Below are 20,646 nucleotides of genomic sequence, written 5' to 3'. Positions count from 1 at the left end.
TTAATTGTTCAGAATGCCCCCATGGGTTATGGACTAACAAAACTTGAACTTGAACTTGATTGCTGTTTTTTTCCAATTTTCAAAAAGGCACAGTACTACCTCTTTTCCTGTTGACTAATATTCCTAAGATATCGTGACAAATGAAAGCGTTTTCAGCGTTGCAGTTTCAGAAGTCCGACGGTCATAGAATTCTACATTCATGAGCGTTTGTAATGGGTGCCCGATGGATTAATTACCGCCTTGACGTGGTCGGGGGGGGGGGGGGGGGGAGGAGGAGGGGGTTAGCGTGCCTCAGCGACCTATAGAGCTATGCCGGTGGTCGATTTTTCTCCTGGTAGGGCCACCCAAACCGGACAGGTCGAAGGGTGGAAATCTGAAAGCGCAATCCACTGGTCCTCCAGGTTGGGGGTTGGGTACTGGGCTAACAACACAGTCCCTTAAAGAAAGGATTGTTACAGAAACAGCAACAAAGGAGTTGCTGCCTAACGTGCCAACAGGCATAACGGGCAGTAAGTAAGAACGTCTGTACGTTTAAAAAAAATTTATTATCTGGTAACAGGTACGATGGACATCTTCATCGGAGGCCAGCAGCCCAACCAAGCACGAAACAGAGGTAATTCGGCCATCCATGCACAGATTCACATCACTGGGTCGGCCTACTTGGGCAAATACTGACCGTTAGTTAGTCAGCAGTTCCTCCGTAGAGTCTATTTACTTTGTTTTATCTTCTTGTTTAGTTATGCCATTTTCGTGAGAATAAAACAGAGATTTAATCTGAAAACACGATGAATATTTCTTTCTATTTTCCGACAACAGGTTGTATTGTTGTGTTTTGAATGCTTGTGTGCATCTGATAATGAAAATCGACCATTCCGACTAGCAGACTCTACGTCACGATGGTGTGTGTGTGTGTGTGTGAGTGTGTGTGTGTGTGTGTTATCTTTTTATATTTAGTCAAGTTTTGACTAAATATTTTAACATCGAGGGGGAATCGAAACGAGGGTCGTGGTGTATGTGCGTGTGTGTGTCTGTGTGTGTGTGTGTCTGTGTGTGTGTGTGTGTGTGTGTGTGTGTAGAGCGATTCAGACTAAACTACTGGACCGATCTTTATGAAATTTGACATGAGAGTTCCTGGGTATGAAATCCCCGAATGTTTTTTTCATTTTTTTGATAAATGTCTTTGATGACGTCATATCCGGCTTTTCGTGAAAGTTGAGGCGGCACTGTCACGCCCTCATTTTTCAACCAAATTGGTTCAAATTCTGGTCAAGTAATCTTCGACGAAGCCCGGACTTCGGTATTGCATTTCAGCTTGGTGGCTTAAAAATTAATTAATGACTTTGGTCATTAAAAATCTGAAAATTGTAAAAAAAAAATAAAAATTCATAAAACGATCCAAATTTACGTTTATCTTATTCTCCATCATTTGCTGATTCCAAAAACATATAAATATGTTATATTCGGATTAAAAACAAGCTCTGAAAATTAAATATATAAAAATTATTATCAAAATTAAATTGTCGAAATCAATTTAAAAACACTTTCATCTTATTCCTTGTCGGTTCCTGATTCCAAAAACATATAGATATGATATGTTTGGATTAAAAACACGCTCAGAAAGTTAAAACAAAGAGAGGTACAGAAACGCGTGCTATCCTTCTTAGCGCAACTACTACCCCGCTCTTCTTGTCAATTTCACTGCCTTTGCCATGAGCGGTGGACTGACGATGCTACGAATCGGTCTTGCTGAAAAATGGCATTGCGTTCAGTTTCATTCTGTGAGTTCGACAGCTACTTGACTAAATATTGTATTTTCGCCTTACGCGACTTGTTATTTTATTTTATACCTTTTCGTTTATCAAGTTTGTCTTTGATATTAAACTATAACAAATCGCTAGGTTGAAAGTTAGGTTTGAAAGAAGGACACGGGAAATAGCATAGTTTCCTCCCTTGTCATTCCTTTGTCTGTCCATCCGTAATCACTAGTGAGAAGGAGAAAAAGGTTGAAAAAGCAACAACAGGATCATAGTGAGTTTTTTTTTTACTTGCTAACTTTTAAAAGGATCACATTTACCAAATGCTGTATAAAAAAAAACCTGGTGTATTTGGTATGAAAATGCTCAATACCAGAGAAGCCCTGATTCCATAATTTTGGGCTATGTAAAGAAGTGACTTACAAACTAAATTTCTGTTCTAATCGATAGCAGAGAACAACCTAAACAGGGTTGCTGCGTGTGGTTGTGTCGTGTCGTGTTGTGTTGTGATGTGTCGTGTTGTGTCGTGTTGTGTTGTGTTGTTTTGTGTCATGTTGTATATATACACATGTTTAAGTGTGTTGTGTGAGAAAAGGATCATCTACTATCTCAAAACCTCTTTGCAAACTCTTCATAACTAAAAATAATTAAACTCAGCAATTTGCCGATCTCTGTCTCAACATCTGTTAAGCCAACAGTCATTTCTAGTCGCCTGTGGCGAGTGGGCGACCGATCTTGTTCCTGCCTGTAAAGAAGAGAACTTTATCAACCGCTCAGGCTTTTTGAAGGAGTGCCGGTGTAACACGAAATTTTTACTCCACGAAAAATTTACTCTGGAGTAAATATTTCTTACGAAATTCTTACTCCGAGTACACTTTTCGAAAAAGAAAAGAACTCCCCAAGGCACGACAAAATTACTCCCTCCACGAAATGTTTACTCCCCATTTTATTTTACTTCCAGTAAAATATCGTACGCAAAAATGGGATGCGGGCGAAGGGATAATGCCAATAAGTGATCTCGCGCACACGAATGTCGCGCTACCCTCCTTCCACCCCTTCCACCACCAAGACTAACAGGGGACAAGGGAGTAAAAATTTCGTACACCTGGCATGGGAGGTTAAATTGCTCGTGTTGGGGTGAAGTAATTTATTCGTTATTTATTCGTGAGGGGAGTAACATTTGTGTACGAAATGTTTACTCGGAACTCACCTGTCTTGGGGAGTAATTTTCTCGTGCAATGGGGGAGTGGTTTTTTTCGTAAAGGGAGTAACTTTTTCGTACGAAATGTTTACTCCGGAGTAAAAATCTCGTGGGAGTAATTTTCTCGTGTTACACCGGTTGAGAGACTCGGGTAAGGCAGGTGGGAAACACACACGCATGCCGAGGGGCACAATCCAGTCAAATGGTTTCGGTTTGCATGGTGTTGCCTCCTTATTTTACACACTAGTTGGTAATGAACGTGGTGGATCTGTAGCATTTAATTGCCTGTCTAGAAATACAGTTTGGTTTTGGATTGGTATTTACTTGGGCGTTTGGTTTTTTTCATCGCTCCTCCCAAAGTTGTCGCACATGGAAACCATTATTCCCGTTTGCTGTTTGATATTTCCACATCGAGTTTCATCTGCTATACGCATGCGCCCGCGACCGCAATGAAAAAATATGATGATCGAGAATCGGGACTTCGGCGTTTCTGGTACTGATCGCGGGTGAACGTTATTCACGTACACTGATCGATGATTACAATTTACTCCAAATTGTTCAATAAAAAGTGCAACATAAAACACGATAGCCAACAAACAATCAAACACAAACTAATACGCGTACAACGATATCAAATCCTGAAGTCAGTACATTTCCCTTAACATAACAACTAAAACGTCTCAACATAATCTGCGCAAATAGAGTGTCCTCTTTGTATTAAGCGTACTTTCAATTCAAACATGTGACAAAGTGCCAAAAGGTGCGCATGGATAGAGTTGCATATTTGAATTGCAAAATAAAATATGTTGCAAACATGTGTTGTTTTTGTTTTTGGAGGGTACTCAAAAGTAGCCGAAGAGACAGTACAAACAATTAAATGTGTGACCCTCCACCACGGAATGAGTCGGATGTCACCTCGCACGGTTCTGCGCTAGGATATGTCCCGGGGGTGTCAGGTATCAGTGTGAGGGTCACCTTCGTCACAGGCTTATAACTAGAACAGTTTTAGCTCTTTTCTAAAACGGTTTTCACCACTGGATAGAGCATACAAAACTCTTTAAAATAAATTAATATTATAAAAATCATGCAAAGGTGACATGCGACTCATTCCGTGGTGGAAGGTCACATTTGTGCCTTGAGTGTAAAGCACATCTCGAGTTTGCTGTACGAAAAAGCAATTTAAGCCTGAAATCAAGCTTGCGAAAACGGACAACTGCACATATGGGCCCGTTTAACCAACATGCTGCTCATCACACAGTAGAGAACATTTAATTTAAATAGTGAAATATCATGGACAAATCAGTCCTTTCAGAAATGAGACAAGCGCGGACACCTGAATAATCAACCTTTGGCCGAAACTGTGCAGAAAAGTTCGTGGTGACGGATGTCATTGTTGTAATACTTCCTTCGAAACTTTTCCGGTTCGATGAGTTGTCTGCTAAACTCGGAAAACCCGAATGTCGACGTCATTTGCGTCAAAAAATGTTGTACTATTGCTACAGTTGCGATTATTTTTATCTTGTGTGTATTCGGCTTTATAACAACGGTTTTTATCGGGTGCCATTTTTGTCACAAGAAATGACGTCACAGCTAATATTGTCAGTTTTCAGGTAAAATGTAAATTATCGATCTTACAATACTTGAAGTATTGCTTGCAATTTCACACAGTGATTGTCAATCATATGTCTTTCCAACAAATGTTCATCTCTGTTCAGATTTCATTTCCTTTTGTTTAACCCATTGTCCACTTTTCATGGGCACCTTTTCGCACTGAGTCATATGTTGAACAATTATTTAAAAAAAAACAACTAGCAATGTAACCACTGAGGTCAAGTGATCTTTAAGTTTTATTTAATTTTGTTGAATGCTATTGTGAGTGTGTCCCATAAGGTAAGCATTGCTGTTTTAGTGAAATATGTCATCGCTCTGTAAACCTCCTGTTAGGCGAAGTCGGGCTTAAAGAATGGAGACGAAGTAATACAAAATGAGAGAGAAACATTTCAGGGATCCCATCTTGAAGAAGTCACATGTACATTAGAATGAACGTCTGACCGGTGATTCTCTGGTAATGGCTACACACACACATACAAATACATACACGCGCGCACGTACGCACGCACGCACACACACACACACATACACACACACACACACACACATACACACTAACTCCACTCTCAGTACCCAGATCGGAGAAGATCGGTCCAGTGGTTTTCTCTGAATCGCTCCACACACACACACACACACACACACACACACACACATCACCACACATACACACACACATACACACGCACATGGCACACACACACGCACGCACACACACAAACACACACACACACACACATACACACTAACTCCACTCTCAGTACCCAGTATACCGAGATGCATTTAGTCAAATATTGACGAAATGTAACAAAACCAGGGACACAAATCTAAAAATAAGCACCACTACAGCGTGCAAGGTGGGAAACGCTCGATAAATTGGATCAATACGATCAATTGATCGTTAGGTTATGGAAATGTGTTGCAATGTGTGTCACTGCAGCATGATTATATACCTGATTAGTATGCAACGATTCAACCTGTCGGTGCGTGTGCAGCTGTAATTGGTCTCTTGGATTGGATTTTGGTGTCTATTTCAATGTCAAGCCCGTTGCACGCATAGAGGAAATTGATATTTGTGTGCATTGCTTGAAAGCTAAGACGCATTGCAGCATTGTGTGGACCAAAAACTTGTTCTTGTCAAAGGAAGTGTGAGCAAGGAGCGTCTATTCAGGACACACAATCCTTCTGTGACGCTTGGTCATAACTCTGAGTTTTTGAAATCAAGTCATTTATTAGGGAAGTCGTGACTTCTGAAAACGTCTGAGCAAGTCGTCTGCAATGACCGTGCTCAGTTGGCCGTTACTGCGCGCTTTGCTGACAATTATGGATTACGATGTTTGGGACATATTTAAAACCATGAGGTTAGTCAAAATTTTGTTTTCAATTTTAAGATAGTTTTAGAAAGATAACTATTGTAAGAAAAAAATATATGAATCGTTAACAATAACGATAGAAGCTCAAATCTTGTGGTGTAGAACAGTTTTTGGTGGATATGATTTCTGACGGAAAAGTTATATTGGCCGGTCTCGTTTATTGCCAAAACTGGCGTAATCACAGCAAATGACAATGTGAATTATGCATGACCAAAACACATTCACAAATAATGATAATTCATTTGGTGACAAAAGATTATTAAAATGAATATATGAAGTAATTTGTTCTTCCTGGTTTTACATAATTATATGCAGATGTTGTGAACAAAGTTCTGAATATTTCCATTTTACATACAGTCTTTTAATGTGACTATGTACCAAGCGTAGAACTAACCAAGCTTGAACTCTTCTGACAGATTTATCTATCGAAAAATGCATAACTTGTATTTTGTAAATAGTTGTGTCCCGCTCTCCCTTTCTGTCTTAATTTTGTAATTTTCCAAATCACTGTTTTGTCGCTTGCTCATTTTAACATAGACGGGGAATCGAGACGAGTGTGTGTATGTGTGTGTGTGTGTATGTGTCTGTGTGTGTGTATGTGTGGAGCGATTCCGAGAAAACCACTAGACCGATCTTCGTAAAATTTAACATGAGAGTTCCTGGGTATGATATCCCCAGAGTTAATCAATAAACAATAACATTATATGACACACTTGGTATCTGTATGTTTAAGTGCACATTAATCTGTGGCACAGCACATTTAACATTTACTTTTGGCGCGAATTCTTACAATACATAAATGGACAAGAATGTATTAATCAATGCTGTTGTGTCTGCGGTGTCAAAATTTGCGACATCAACATAATCATGAATCCACACACACACATACATATGCATATGCACATATACTTAAACATTTTCATTTACAAAATACTCAAACGTCTCAACCCTAATTCGCATAAACATTACATTTAAATCAATAGGCCTACCATATCTAAACTTGCTGATACACATTTTTTCTATCAACAAAATATGATTGATAATTTTGTTTGTTGGGGTATGCATTCCTGGTAAATAACCAAACAATACATCATGTTCTGTTTATATAACATTTTCTTTCGTATTATCAAAAATACATCTAATAATATGTTCCCAAAATAACTTCATTTTTCTACATTTCCAAAAATAGTGCTCAATATAATCTATTTCGTTACAAAGACTACACAAATTATTTTTTTTCAACTTCATCTTGTGGAGTAAAATGTTTGTGGGCCTGGGTAAATATGTAATATTTTCCTAGTACATTTAATTGCCAAGAGCCAATATTTCTCGTCAATGGAAATATTATATTTATGTAACCAGAATTTTACAGAGCATTGTGCGCTTGCTTTTGCATTTGTTAAAATAGCGCGGAACTGTTTGGGGGAAGGTTTTTTTTAACAGGTCTTGTAGACAGGGCCCAGATTCGTCGCTCGCGTTTCCGTTGGCTGTGTCGTCTCGCAGCGCACGCGCGCGGAGGGCCGTGTGCAAAGCATTATACTCAAAAAGCCGTGTGGCGCTATAACCAACAGTGGTACAAATTTGTTCATACGGGACAATATTACCGTCTATCCATATATCACGTACAACATTCACATCAGCTTTAATCCAGTTTTCTAAACACAAAACATTCTTTTTTAAAACAATACCTGCATTATTCCACAAACATTGATCGATAAATCGTTCTTTTTCAACAAAAAAACAAATGTCTATTCTCAATCCATTTTTTTTAAACATGTTGCCAAAATTTCGATTTTATTCTAATCAGTCCTACAAACTGTCTCGGGGTGGCAGTTGATTGAAAACAACACAGACGACTTCCAAGAGCGTCATAATAATGTCTTGGAACTAATGTCCAACTTTGAAAATCTGTTTAGGTGCCCAGCATAACAAAAAAGATGTCTGCATATCATGCATATTTATCATGTTAATACCGCCCATTTCTAATTTGTCACACAAAACTGTTCGTTTAACCTTCTCAAATGCTTTAGTGTTTGAATACGTATGTGTGTGTTGTTGTTGTTGTTGTTGTTGTTGTTGTTGTTGTTGTTGTTGTTGTTGTTGTTGTGTGTGTGTGAGTGTGTGTGTGTGTGTGTGTGTGAGTGAGTGTGTGTGCATGTGTGTGAATGTGTGTGCATGTGGGTTGGGGCGGTGAGGGTGGTTGTGTGAGAGAGAGAGTGAGGGTGAGCTTTTCGATTGTTCATTACTAGTAATATGGGACCAGTATTCAGAACAGTCTTTTCTGTCTAGGCGTGTGTTTCTGACTTTAGACTCAATGTAACGTCAGTTTACATCCCACACAGGGCCTCCGGAAGTGTTGTTCTCACGCAGAGTGTTGTGGGTGTAAAGTTGTATCCGGTAGTGACGACACTATTGGAATTGGCTGTCACAGTGTCAATCAAATTCGCTAACGATCACATCAAGCAAACGTTTACGGTGGACCTGGCGTAAAGTAACAGAAACTGCCCTGCAACGCATACTGATTAGGATCCAAAAAAGTAAGTACATGTTTTGGAATTCTCTCGTTCACAATTAGGCTCATCATTTCTCATTGCACTCAGCTCTCAAACGTGTACCCTGGACCGTCTTCGATTCACTGAGACTGCATCATTTTTACGAGCGTTCAATGATTCCTTGTTTGGGTGCATTTTTCTTAAAACAGATATTGAATTTTGACACAGTTGATGTGTAAACTTTGACCATCTCATTTTGACGCGTAGACAAGTTTTCAAAATTTCAATTAAATGTATGCTTTTCCGGTGATGTTTTCTAAACTGTTATTGATACAGTGTTGACATTTTGCACAGTCATGTTTAACAATATTTTAGGGAAGCTGTACCTCTAATCTTGGCCTTAAACACATCATAGCTCAGCATGCAGTGATTGCAAAGTGCACATTTTACCCTAGCATTTCATTAATATTCAGAAAGAAGTAAAACAGATTTCTTTAATCATGCACACTTTCTTTGAGGTTTGTTTTCGGAAGAAACCAGTTCCATTTAATGGTGAAAAGTTACAAAGTCCAGTAACTGTTCATTGTGTTTGAATATGTGGAGAACCAATCACACTGTGTAGTCTGTGTAGCTGTGCAGTGATGGTATATATATTTTTCAATTATTGTATTTGTATACATCATTGACCTAATTATGTCACATTATGTTTATTGTTTCGTACCATTGAATGTATGTAATTCTTGACCAACTTGTATGGAAATTGGATTATATTAAAATCCAATCGAATCAAATCAATTTAACTTTATTATCTCACATGGAGAAATTGCAGCGGTGGTGCATGTAACATAAAGACAAACGAAACACTAAAACATCATTATTATGATTAAATACATGTACTAAGTAATAACATTGTTCTGAACTAAACACCTCCCTGCATACACATCTTTCGCTGTTAAGATTTAGGACAAATATGTAAAAGAGTCAAACACACAAAAAATGCCATTCAATTCCCTTTAAAAATCACAAACTACCACATCGGAAATATGCCGTTATGATGCAACAGATTTATAAACACCAACACGGTCATTGGATCCATCCAAAACAACAACGGGGGAATTTCCCCCTCATATAATCCAGACCTAAAATAGCAGCATCGGAATCACACAAAAAAACATTACTGTTTGTTTAAGAGCGTGATGGAAAATGGAATAAAACTCTTACTAGCCCTGACAGTCTATTTTTGGGCACACGGAACCGTCGACGCGATTGCAGCCATTTATAGTACTGGGCCAGTATATGTGCTTTGTCATTTGCAATCATTTCATCTTTTCGCGCCACTCTTCTTTCGTAGAGCTCAGTCAAACTCATCTGTCTCTCACCCACAATCTTGCTGCACATTCTCACGACCCTGTCCAGAATCCTGGTTTGGGTGCATAAACCACCAAACCAGCAGACAAAACCACAAGTTACAACAGACTCAATAAAACTCCTGTAAAAAGTGCATACAATTAGTGGCTTTACATCAAGAGAAGGGATCTCAGTTTCTGTAAACAGTACAAACGTGGCTGACATTTTTTGTGAACATATTCAGGCAACATACCAGCAACATAACAATGCACCCCTCCCTAGGTAGTACTGCCACCTTAAATAACTGTTGATTATATAATCGTAGTTATCATGCAGCACCAGTGGCAGCATTAGTAGTATTAGTTGCTGTCGTAGTAGTTGTAGTAGAAGTAGTGGTAGTGATTGTGGTTTTTTTGTTGGGGGGGGGGGGGGGGGGGATGGTGGTGTTGATGATTATAAAAGTGGCAGAAGAAGGTGTAATGTCATAAACTTATTAGTGTAAGTGTTGTTCTTGATTTTGCTTTCTTGCTGCTGATGATGATGACAGCAGGATTTTACCATGCATTTCACGTTTTGATTTAACCTGGTCTGTCTTTGTTTTCTGTATGGACGTTGAATGTTTAATAGAAAATACTGACTAACATTCTTACACAATGTATATATCACTTGATTGTTATCTGACTTAGAACATTATTGCACTCACCTTCATCAGAGCATTTCATTGCACTTATCGTTGAAATTAAAAGCCTGAAAAAATACACTTAACACATACATCAATAAAATCATGTTCAATTGTTCTGGATAAATTCAGTCATCGTCGGTGACGTCATAGACATCAGCAGCAGCAGCAGCAGCAGCATCAGAAACAGCAGCAACAGCGGCAACAGCAACAGCATCATCATCAGCATCAGCATCATCATCATCATCATCATCATCATCATCATCATCAACATTATCATCCACCTGTTGCATACATATTCTACCTTAGGCACAAGACGTCCAGGATAGGTATTCCACGGCAGCGATAGGGCAATACGGCGTAGCATGGGATATCCAAGAAGAGCAACTGCGGATGTCAGCGGGCAGAGAATTTTAAGCAGAAAGGGCTTGGTATTTGAAGGAATTATTTCCGTACTTTTGTAGTTTGAAGAGCTTTTCAGAGCTTTGCAGTACCGAGGATAGATAGTTGGGAAGGGTGTTGCCAAAGTGCCAAAATGCGCTTTATAAGATGCCGTGAGATTCGCAAAGATTTTGATTGGGCATTTCCCATGATCATGCTCACCCCCACAGGCATGCGCAGACTATAGCCACGATGCGCCAGGAGGCCCTTGAAGCCACAGCAGACCGTATTCTGTGTGGTCTTAAGGGCATGCAAATGTGTATGCATCAAAAGGTTTGACAGAGGCAAACATTTATAAACAACAACAAAATCAATTTTTGTGACAGAGGCAAAGATGTGGACTCTGCAATGCATCATCATCATCATCATCATCATCATCATCATCATCATCATCATCATCATCATCATCATCATTATCAGTAGCAGCAGCTCAAATCAAACCAAGTTAACTGTATGATCTCAATTATGAGAAATTACAGGTTGTTCATAAAACGACAAACACAACACTGCAACGTCTAACCATCATTTTGATACACTAACCAACGTTTGGCAATATTCATCTATTACTACATATATATAAAACTCGATGTAAGTGTGTCTGGCTGTGGTCGCCATACCTCAGAGATGGCAAGAGGCAGGAACAAGATATTGTGCATGTACACTCCATAGGAGCCGCAGATGTGCACCTGGGTTTTAGTTTCTTAATTCATTGTTTCCTTCCTCAGAGTATGGATCTCCCCTTCAATAACAGCCTACATATTGCAAGAACAGTTCACTGCCTAGCGTTCACATCTATCCCACACAAAATGACGCGAAAACAGGCCTTTTAGGGCTTCTGGCGAGGCTGACACCAGTCTTCTTAAAAATGGCAAAACAACACTGCTAGATACGACAGCTGAACCAAAGCAATTTGTATGGGTAGAAAATGAGTTGTTCTTCAATTTGAGATCAACAACGGGGTCACTCTTCATTTTGATTGTTTATTTTAGTGTCTGCAAATTTGCTTTTGCTAATTTGATCTTTGGGGTGTCCTAGGTCTCCGGTACACTGCATAAACACTAATTTATGAAAAAATAAACTCTTTGTTTCATACGGTAGGGGAATGAATGACCTTTCTGGCAATATACTTGGTTTTAGTATAACTTGCCGTTGTACAAAGATCTACAGCTAAATGTATGTGTTTAGTTTTTTTTATGAGGATTAGTGTAGAATGTTCCAAAAGAAGGGAGAAAACTCATGTGAAAGTTATTTCTTTAACAATAAACGGTTAAATGATGTCGGTGGTAATAACTGATTTAGCAATGAACAACATAAGCTAGAATTTTGATTCATGTCTACTCTCTTGCGATGCCAATACCCGGGTAAAGCCGGGCCCTGACTGCTAGTAATAACAACATATGGGCGAGGATGGTGATGATGGCGATGATGATGATGATGATGATGATGATAATGATGATGATGATGATGATGATGATTCATTGCAGAGTCCAAATCTTTGCTCTGTCACACAAATTGATTTTTTTTTTTTAATGTTTATAAATGTTTGCCTCTGTCGAACCTTTCGATGAAAGGAATAGCAATATCAGAAGTCGCGTGAAGCGATATAAAACAATGTTTTGTGATTTAGTCCATCTGTTGGTCTTGAAAACAAACAAAAAGATCTAACACCCAGACTACTTGTATAAAGGCTTCCCTATCCTAACCTCGAAGACTGAGACGGGTCCAGTCCGTCTACGCGAAGCATGCACACGTAGTACCTAGTTAACCCATTTTCTTCAGTTGTGAGTACAGTTTTGAAGTAAAACATGGCATATCTTATATTATATGTATTTGAATTCAGGAAATGATGTAGAATAGAATGATTTTTTTTCGATCGATAAATAAAATGTAATTTAAATAGTAATAGTAATAGATAATTTATTACATGAATGAACATAAAAAATACACGAGGAAAGCAGCTTGCTGTGTGATAAAAACAAAAATAAATAGCATTCATACATTACTGGCGCATAGCATCATACATACATGGGTAAGACAATTTGGTATCACAGTAACTAATACATACACTATACAGACATGTTGATAATTTTAATGACTAAACTCATTTATCATTTGTAAGCTTCCAAACTGAAATATAATCCCATAGTCCGGGCTTCGTCGAAGATTGCTTAAAATTATAAGCCTGGGTATATGTCACCTCCAATGTTGTTTTACTGTCATCTGTACAGTAGCACATCAACTTTCTTTTGTTTTTTGTTGTATTACTGCTCCATCACCTATTCTGATATCAATCAGATACTCTGACGGTTTTATTTGGTACCCCCCCCCCCCTCCTTCGGAAAGATTTTTGACTTTTCAAAGGAGATCAAGATTTTAAGCAAGATGTAAGTGACACGTGTGATAAAAAACCTTTTTAGAACCTCGTTTACTGTGATTGACCTATCTTGTAATAGTTTTAACAAGGAGACCTCAGTGTAAACTGAGATGGAAACAGAACTGAATTCGTCTGGAAGAGCCAAATAGTTTGATTAGAAATGAACGACCAACAACCAACCAAACAATCTTGGTAATCATAACACCAACATCACAGAAAAAGGCACAATCATCATCATCTTTCTTTCTTTATTTGGTATTTAACGTCGTTTTTAAGCACGAAGGTTATATCGCGACGGGATCATCACCATCACCACCCATAACATATCTGGACTTCCATCACCTTCCTGGTCACAAACATTTGTAATGATACCTCACAGACGATTTGATTTAATATTATCAGTCACGGTGGAAAAATCATTTCTCTGACCAGAATCGCTTTCAAATCGTTGATTGGCCTGCACTTTGATTCTTTCAGATTCTGGAAATGGCCCAGGAAGAAGTCCCGATAGCCCCGACAGTGGAAACTGGCAATGAAGAGCCACCCATCGACCTACAGCTAGAGCGCCTCCGTCGTCAGATGTCAGAAAATGACTTTGGTGAGTACTTCAGTCTCCAATCTAAAATATACCCAACAGGTGGGGAAAAAATCCTTATTCCAGAATGTCAGAATGTTCATACCATGCAAGAAATTTCGTCATTATCGAAAACTGCATGGATAGCAAGCAAGCGACACGCATGCACGATCACACACACACACACACACACACACACACACACACACACACACACACACACACACACACATACACACACACACACAAACACCCCCCCCCCACACACACACACACACACACATTACCACTTTTAAACTTGGTTTAGTCTTGTATCCTCTTTTGGAACATGAATAGTAACCATACCAAGAACAATTCATGTTTACCTCAGTATTACTTCACTCGTCATAAAAACAAACTACACAGATGCGTTTGAGGGCAGATCTTTCTGGTGAGGCTGTTGATTGTAAAACCAAGTATATGACTGAAAAGGCCATTGATTCCCCTACCTTGTGCAGAAAACAGATTGAATTTACATGACGTAGTGTCAATACAGTGGAACCTACAGCACAGACACCCCCCAAAATCAAAATCAAATTCGCAAAATCAAGGTTTACGCGATAAAATAGAAAAAAAATCAGACTAATTAAATCGAAACATGTTTAGCATGTGATTAGACAGAACAATCACATATGCACCCAAAACATTCAGTTTTGTTCACATATCATGTCTAATATGGACGCTAAGGCATGCTGAGCGGTGTAGGTGTCAATCCTCTCAGATGGCATAACAGGCAGTTTTTGAAGCCGTTTTAGCGGGTAATGAGACACAAAATGGTCCATTTGAGTAACTTGTTAACGCATTCTCTTCAAACGTTCGGCGATTTGTGCTAACACATGTCGTTAACTATACACAGAATCTCAAGTCATTTGAGATATTAATACTGCTGTTATGCGACATACCAGAAAGAGTTTTAAAAATAAAGATATACCCTGTCCGATTAAACAGACAAAGAATTAAAAAAAAATTAGCATGCATTGAGAAAAATGAAAGCTTAAATTCACCCTGAAATGTAAAACAAATTCAACAATGACTGTTCACAGCGCACTTGTTTAAACGCACACACAAATTCTTGGAAAAAGCTTTTTCAAGAGCCATTGATGAGTATATGGCGCATCTGTTATTGTTCTTGAAGATGTCAATAAATCATTTTTTTCGATGAATCAGCAAAAACCTACCGTCAATTTAAGAACTCTTTCTGACATGACAAATAGCAGCAGACCTTTTTTATGACAAGTAGTGCAGGTACGATAATAATAACTATAAACAACATACGATGGAACAGATCACCAATGACGTTTGTGCTTCTATGGTTCAACTTTCAGATATGCATCGTCCATTTCAAAGGGCCCCTGCTCCAGCGATGTACGTGTACGTGTACGTGGACGAAGAAGAATGCCGCGTCTTGGGAATCCGTCTGAAGACTGGAAGCAACTGACCACACTGGACCCCAAATGACGTCTACAACGAGGAGAGAAAAATCCGTTTTGGGTTGGGGTAGGGAGTGGAGTGGACTTGTTTTGATATTGGTTGACATATTTATTGACTGGTGTTGTTCTTAGTTGCATCAACAATTGAAGGAAAAAAGACGTACCTAGCAAAACACAACTACAAAAACAACAAAGGAGCAAGGACAGAAAAACAACACCAACAAAGAAGGCATTGAAGAGGAGTAAAAAAAGAAAGAAAGAAAGAACAACTAGTCAACACTTTGTTTGTGAAACTTAAGGGTTGTTTGTTTGTTATATTGTTTGTTTGCTTTTTCATTTAGTAAAAAAAAAAAAGTTTATTGTTAATTAACATTTTAAACGAGGCTATTCATTTTGAACCTGCATTTTGATACTTGGCTGTGCATGAGTACTTAAATCTGTATTTTTTGTACAAGTAAAGAGTAAAGGAAGACTACCTGGGGAACTGTGGAATATTTTTATGACATTTTATGATGTCATTCATACCGTAGCTACATTATTTCCAGTGCACACAAGAAGACGTAAGCGCAAGAGTTTCTGGTAATTGAGATAATAAAGTGGTCTATGTCAGTCTATGTCTATGTCTAAGTATTTGCTTTTTACCTGTACTTAATATTCCACAGGGTAAGGGAGATAATTTTGAGCACCGATGATTAAATCATTAGAAGACATCTGCGAGACACAACGCCAAGATATAAAACTATCGCGGTGTGGAAGGGTCTATAACCATTAAGTAAAACACGATTTTATTCATTTTATTTATATTTGGTATGAAGGGGGGGGGGGGGGTAATTGTCGCTTTTACTTTATTTTATTTTTTAACAAACATTTTATTGATGGAGCACTAATCAATCATTCAAGGATGTGATAGTTATCTTATCCTATTTACAGTAACAAAATCTGAACGAATTTATGAACTTACAAAATCAACTCATCCATCAAACTACTGTGCTGGGTACCTGAAGCATATCAAATTATGAACATTGCTTATTTTGTGTGTGCTTGAGTCTATTCGAAGCCCTATAAGTTTAAAGCATTCCGTTCTGCATAATGTGTTTAGTAAGCTGATTAGTGCCGGCAAATATGCAAACAAAATACAATATTTGATGGGACATAGACATATGGAGGCATAATAACATGATTCCATTTCCGGATTTAAAGAGAATTTCAAATAAAGAAAAATGACAACATTTGAAGACAAAATGTGAATTATAGGAAACATCTTTTATGTGAAAAGACAAGGTTCAATGCGAACATAAAAGCTCACTTACCTCCTTTTAGAATTACGTTTGTCAAGTAAATATGAATGGCTGCAATTTATAAGATTAACTTTATAATGTAGTTTGAGTGACAGTTGAATGACAATATCTGATTGATGTATATTTTTTCGGAGAATGTATATTCAATGAGCTTATTTGTATTTACACCTGAGATGTTATGGTTTGTACATGAAAAAGAAATCAGTATGTGGATTAGCTCCTGTTTTAAGTATTGGGAGGTTGTGTTAATGCATTGTTAAGGTGTTTCCCTTTTTGCGCTTTGTTTGATATTTCTTAAAAAGCCGGGTATACTTTTTCATAGGTGCTCTTAAAGTAAAACAAAACAGGACGCCAGTTATTAAAACCTGTGTTTGCCAGATAACCTGTTTGCTTTATTTTCGTTATATCATTGTACTTACATTTCTTACATATTTTTATTTTATTAATGAAAAATAAGAAATAATCCATGCCACGAGGTTAAAAAGGATGCATTATGGGTATACAGAAAATCAAAAAAAGCTTTTTATTTTCCCTTTTTTGAATGGCGTGAGCTTTAACAGATTCAAAAGACTAATTTTATATTTTCAGACTTGCCATTATGAATTAATATTTAAGAATTATTGATTGCAATAAGGTATTGATCGTATGTGCTGTATGAATAGTACTTGCTGCGCAATGTGTCTTCCTATTTTAGATCGACATTTTGTAGGGAGAGGGTGGAAATGGACTTTTAGCACCCAAACATGTATGAAGACAATATTAGTGTTTTCTACTCAAATGAATGAGATGGTGAAGTGTATAAAAGATATACCATGTGACCAGAATGCTTGTGTAAATCCACAGTGTCTTATTTCCTCTTAAAAAATATTGATGTTAAAGCAACTGCAAATGTATGTGTCCAGTTTGGGTTACATGTCTTTCAATCACCACTGATGTTTATCTCAGGAGTTGTCTGAAGTTAAAATCTTCTTTGCCAGAATAAAAGCATTTTATCTACAGATGTGTTTGACCAGACAGTACGTAGGACTTGGGATATGCTTTCCCCTACGTTGGTGTTGGTTGTAGGTAAAAGCTAGCAATCCCATACGCATTTACCAAAGAACTTTTTTCGCAACACAATATCTGAACGGTAGAATCAATTACATTTTCATGTCAGGATTAGAGTTAGCTTTATTTGTACAGCCTCTTTTTGACACATTTGGAAATAGTAGCGTGTACAGTAATTGACTTTGAATACACATCTAGTATGTTTTAGTAGTTTTAGTCGTTCTTTAACCACTGTGATGTGTTGGAAGAGTTTATTTTTATGTGCTGTTTTAGAGGTACATTTTATCAGCATGGAACATGTTCAGTTCTTACAGTAGTTGATAGGGGGGGGGGGGGGATCCTATCTTATTCTGCGTACTTTTATTGTGGGACGGCGGGGGGAGGGGAGGGGGGGATGTATGTTACCAGTGCGGGAACAGGGGTTGGAGAGGGGGGGAGTGGTGGGGGGGGGGGGGGGGGTCCTAGGGGTTCCGATAGCTCTTAGAGTTTCATAGTTCTCACCATGTCTGTATAGTGTATGTATTAGTTACTGTGATACCAAATTGTCTTAACCATGTATGTATGATGCTATGCGCCAGTGATGTATGAATGCTATTTATTTTTGTTTTTACCACACAGCAAGCTGCTTTCCTCTTGCATTTTTTATGTTCATTCATGTATTGTACACTTGGCAATAAATTATCTATCTATCATAGCCACAGTACTGCCATTTTCATGAGAATGCGTAGCCAATGTGAAACACATACTCATTCGTTTTCTTTTTCCAATTGTGGATAAACAAATGTGGCAGTTCTTACCATGATATTGAAACAACTTCCCGCAGTGGGGCACTGCGGTTATGAAATTAAAGGCCCCTCCTGTTTTTGGAACCGCAGGAGCTTTCTAGTTTGCTGTTAGGTAGATTTTTGGTTCCTCTTTCCTGTCATGCTCTCTTTTTCTTCATGAATTCTTTTCTTTTTTCTGCCTTCTTGCTCATTCACCTGTATTTTTTTCCAAAAATCTCTTCTCTTGCTGCTTGTCTCGCGATTCATGTATAGTTTAATCTGTTAGTGTTCTGATGTAAGTCCAGCAGTAGATAGGTTAAGCCTATTTTAACATACTGGAAACTGGTAATCTTCCAGTAGGTATTAATTTAGTTTTACTAAAGCCTGCTGGGACACAAGTAATGGGTTAGTGCATTTGTAAACAGGAATCGCTTGACAAGTGGCCCCCTTCATCCCCCCCTTCCTCGTCCTGATATGGCTCTGCGTAGTCGGCTGGACGTTAAGCAACAAATAAACAAACAAACAAACAAAAAATTGAAACAACTTTTGTTTCCACATGCAGGTAAAGATTGAGTTCATGAACATTCCAAACGCCTTAATTCATGTTGACCCTGTATTTAGATCATTTGGGTTTGTATGTATATGTGTCAAAGATGTTTTCAATCCACAAGTAAGACTACCTGTAGAGTTGTTTCTGAGTTGCTTGATGGAGCTACATTTTGCCAAGAGGACACCAGTTATTAAAGCCAGTGACAGCCAGTAAAGTTATCCACAACTTTTCGGACCTCGATATTTGTGAGTTTACATTCGCTGTTTTATTTTCATGGTTTGATTGTACTTAAACTTCTTACGCATTTGTACTTGATCGATGAAAAAAGAAAATGATACCCGCTGTGTCTTTTCCTATAAGTAAAAGAACGCATAAAGGACATACTGGAAATTGTATATAAATACATTTTCTTTTCTTTGTTTTAACGAAATAGAAATCTAAACAACGAAGTTGTCTTTTGTGTTCTTGTTTTTCCTGATGAAGCTTCCATAAGCGAAAATTCGTACCGTCTTGTCTCGTTCTTGTATTGGTGAGTACAGTATTCCTTTGTTTTTTTTAACTTTAACGAAATAGGCTTGAAAAGATCATGAAGATATATTATTGACAGTTTTTGGCACTTGTTATGGTGCATCAACACTACAGAATGTGTGAATGGCAGAGGTATGTCCAGCATATGTCTGGTATGAAGATCGCTTGTATTGTGTCGATCTTCCTCAATTAGGACACAAAATAAACATTTTGGACTCAATGGTAATGACAAAATAAGTGTCTTAGGTAGACGGGCGGAGTGGCCTAGTGAATAAGACATCGCCCTGCTTATCGGAAGGTCGTGAGTTCTAATCCCGGCCGCGGCCGCCTGGTTGTGCAGACCTGCTAGTGCCTTATCCCCCTTTGTGTGTACACGCAAGCACAAGACCAAGTGCGCACGAAAAAGATCCTGTAATCCATGTCAGAGTTCGGTGGTTGAGTATAGAAACAAGAAAATACCCAGCATGCCTCCCCCGAAAGCGGCGTATGGCTGCCTGAATGTGGCAGGGTAAAAACGGTCAGACACGTAAAAAGCCACTCGTGAGAAAACATGAGTGAACGTGGGAGTTTCAGCCCATGAACGAAGAAAAAGAAGAAGTGTCTTTGGTAATAATGTTCTTCTGCAAATAGGATCATATTTTATTTTGAAAATATGGTTGACCATCTACAAAATTGTTCAGACAGAGATCAAACACATAGTGTCTGTCAGATTTAGGAAGCTTTTATAATATATAAATATTTTGTTTTGTTTTTGAAGATATATCCTAGCAATACCAAAAGTATTTACCAGAAACAGGCATTTGAAAATAGACATGAAAACACATTTACAATAGGATGAGGGGTGGATTTATTTCTCTGTATTTTTTTTTTAAATGTGAATGAAGAATTTCTGCATTTCTTTCCACGAGATTCAAATCATTCATGTTTTTCGATCTGAAGGTTGAGATTGCTTTGTGATATTCCCTCCTTTTGTGTACCATCAACGAATTATGTAGCTTTTTGGAGGTAGATTTACTTGATTTATTTCTTGTATTTTTTCAGGCAGTTGGCTTTGCTCATATATATTTCTAGTCAGGCGTGTTATTTATAATAAAAAATGATATTCACTTTCAAAGGGCGCTGAATGGTTTGACACAATCTATTGATT

This window comes from Littorina saxatilis, linkage group LG3 (assembly GCF_037325665.1).
Source record: "Littorina saxatilis isolate snail1 linkage group LG3, US_GU_Lsax_2.0, whole genome shotgun sequence".
Lineage (NCBI taxonomy): Eukaryota > Metazoa > Mollusca > Gastropoda > Littorinimorpha > Littorinidae > Littorina > Littorina saxatilis.
This window is presented reverse-complemented; position numbering follows the sequence as displayed.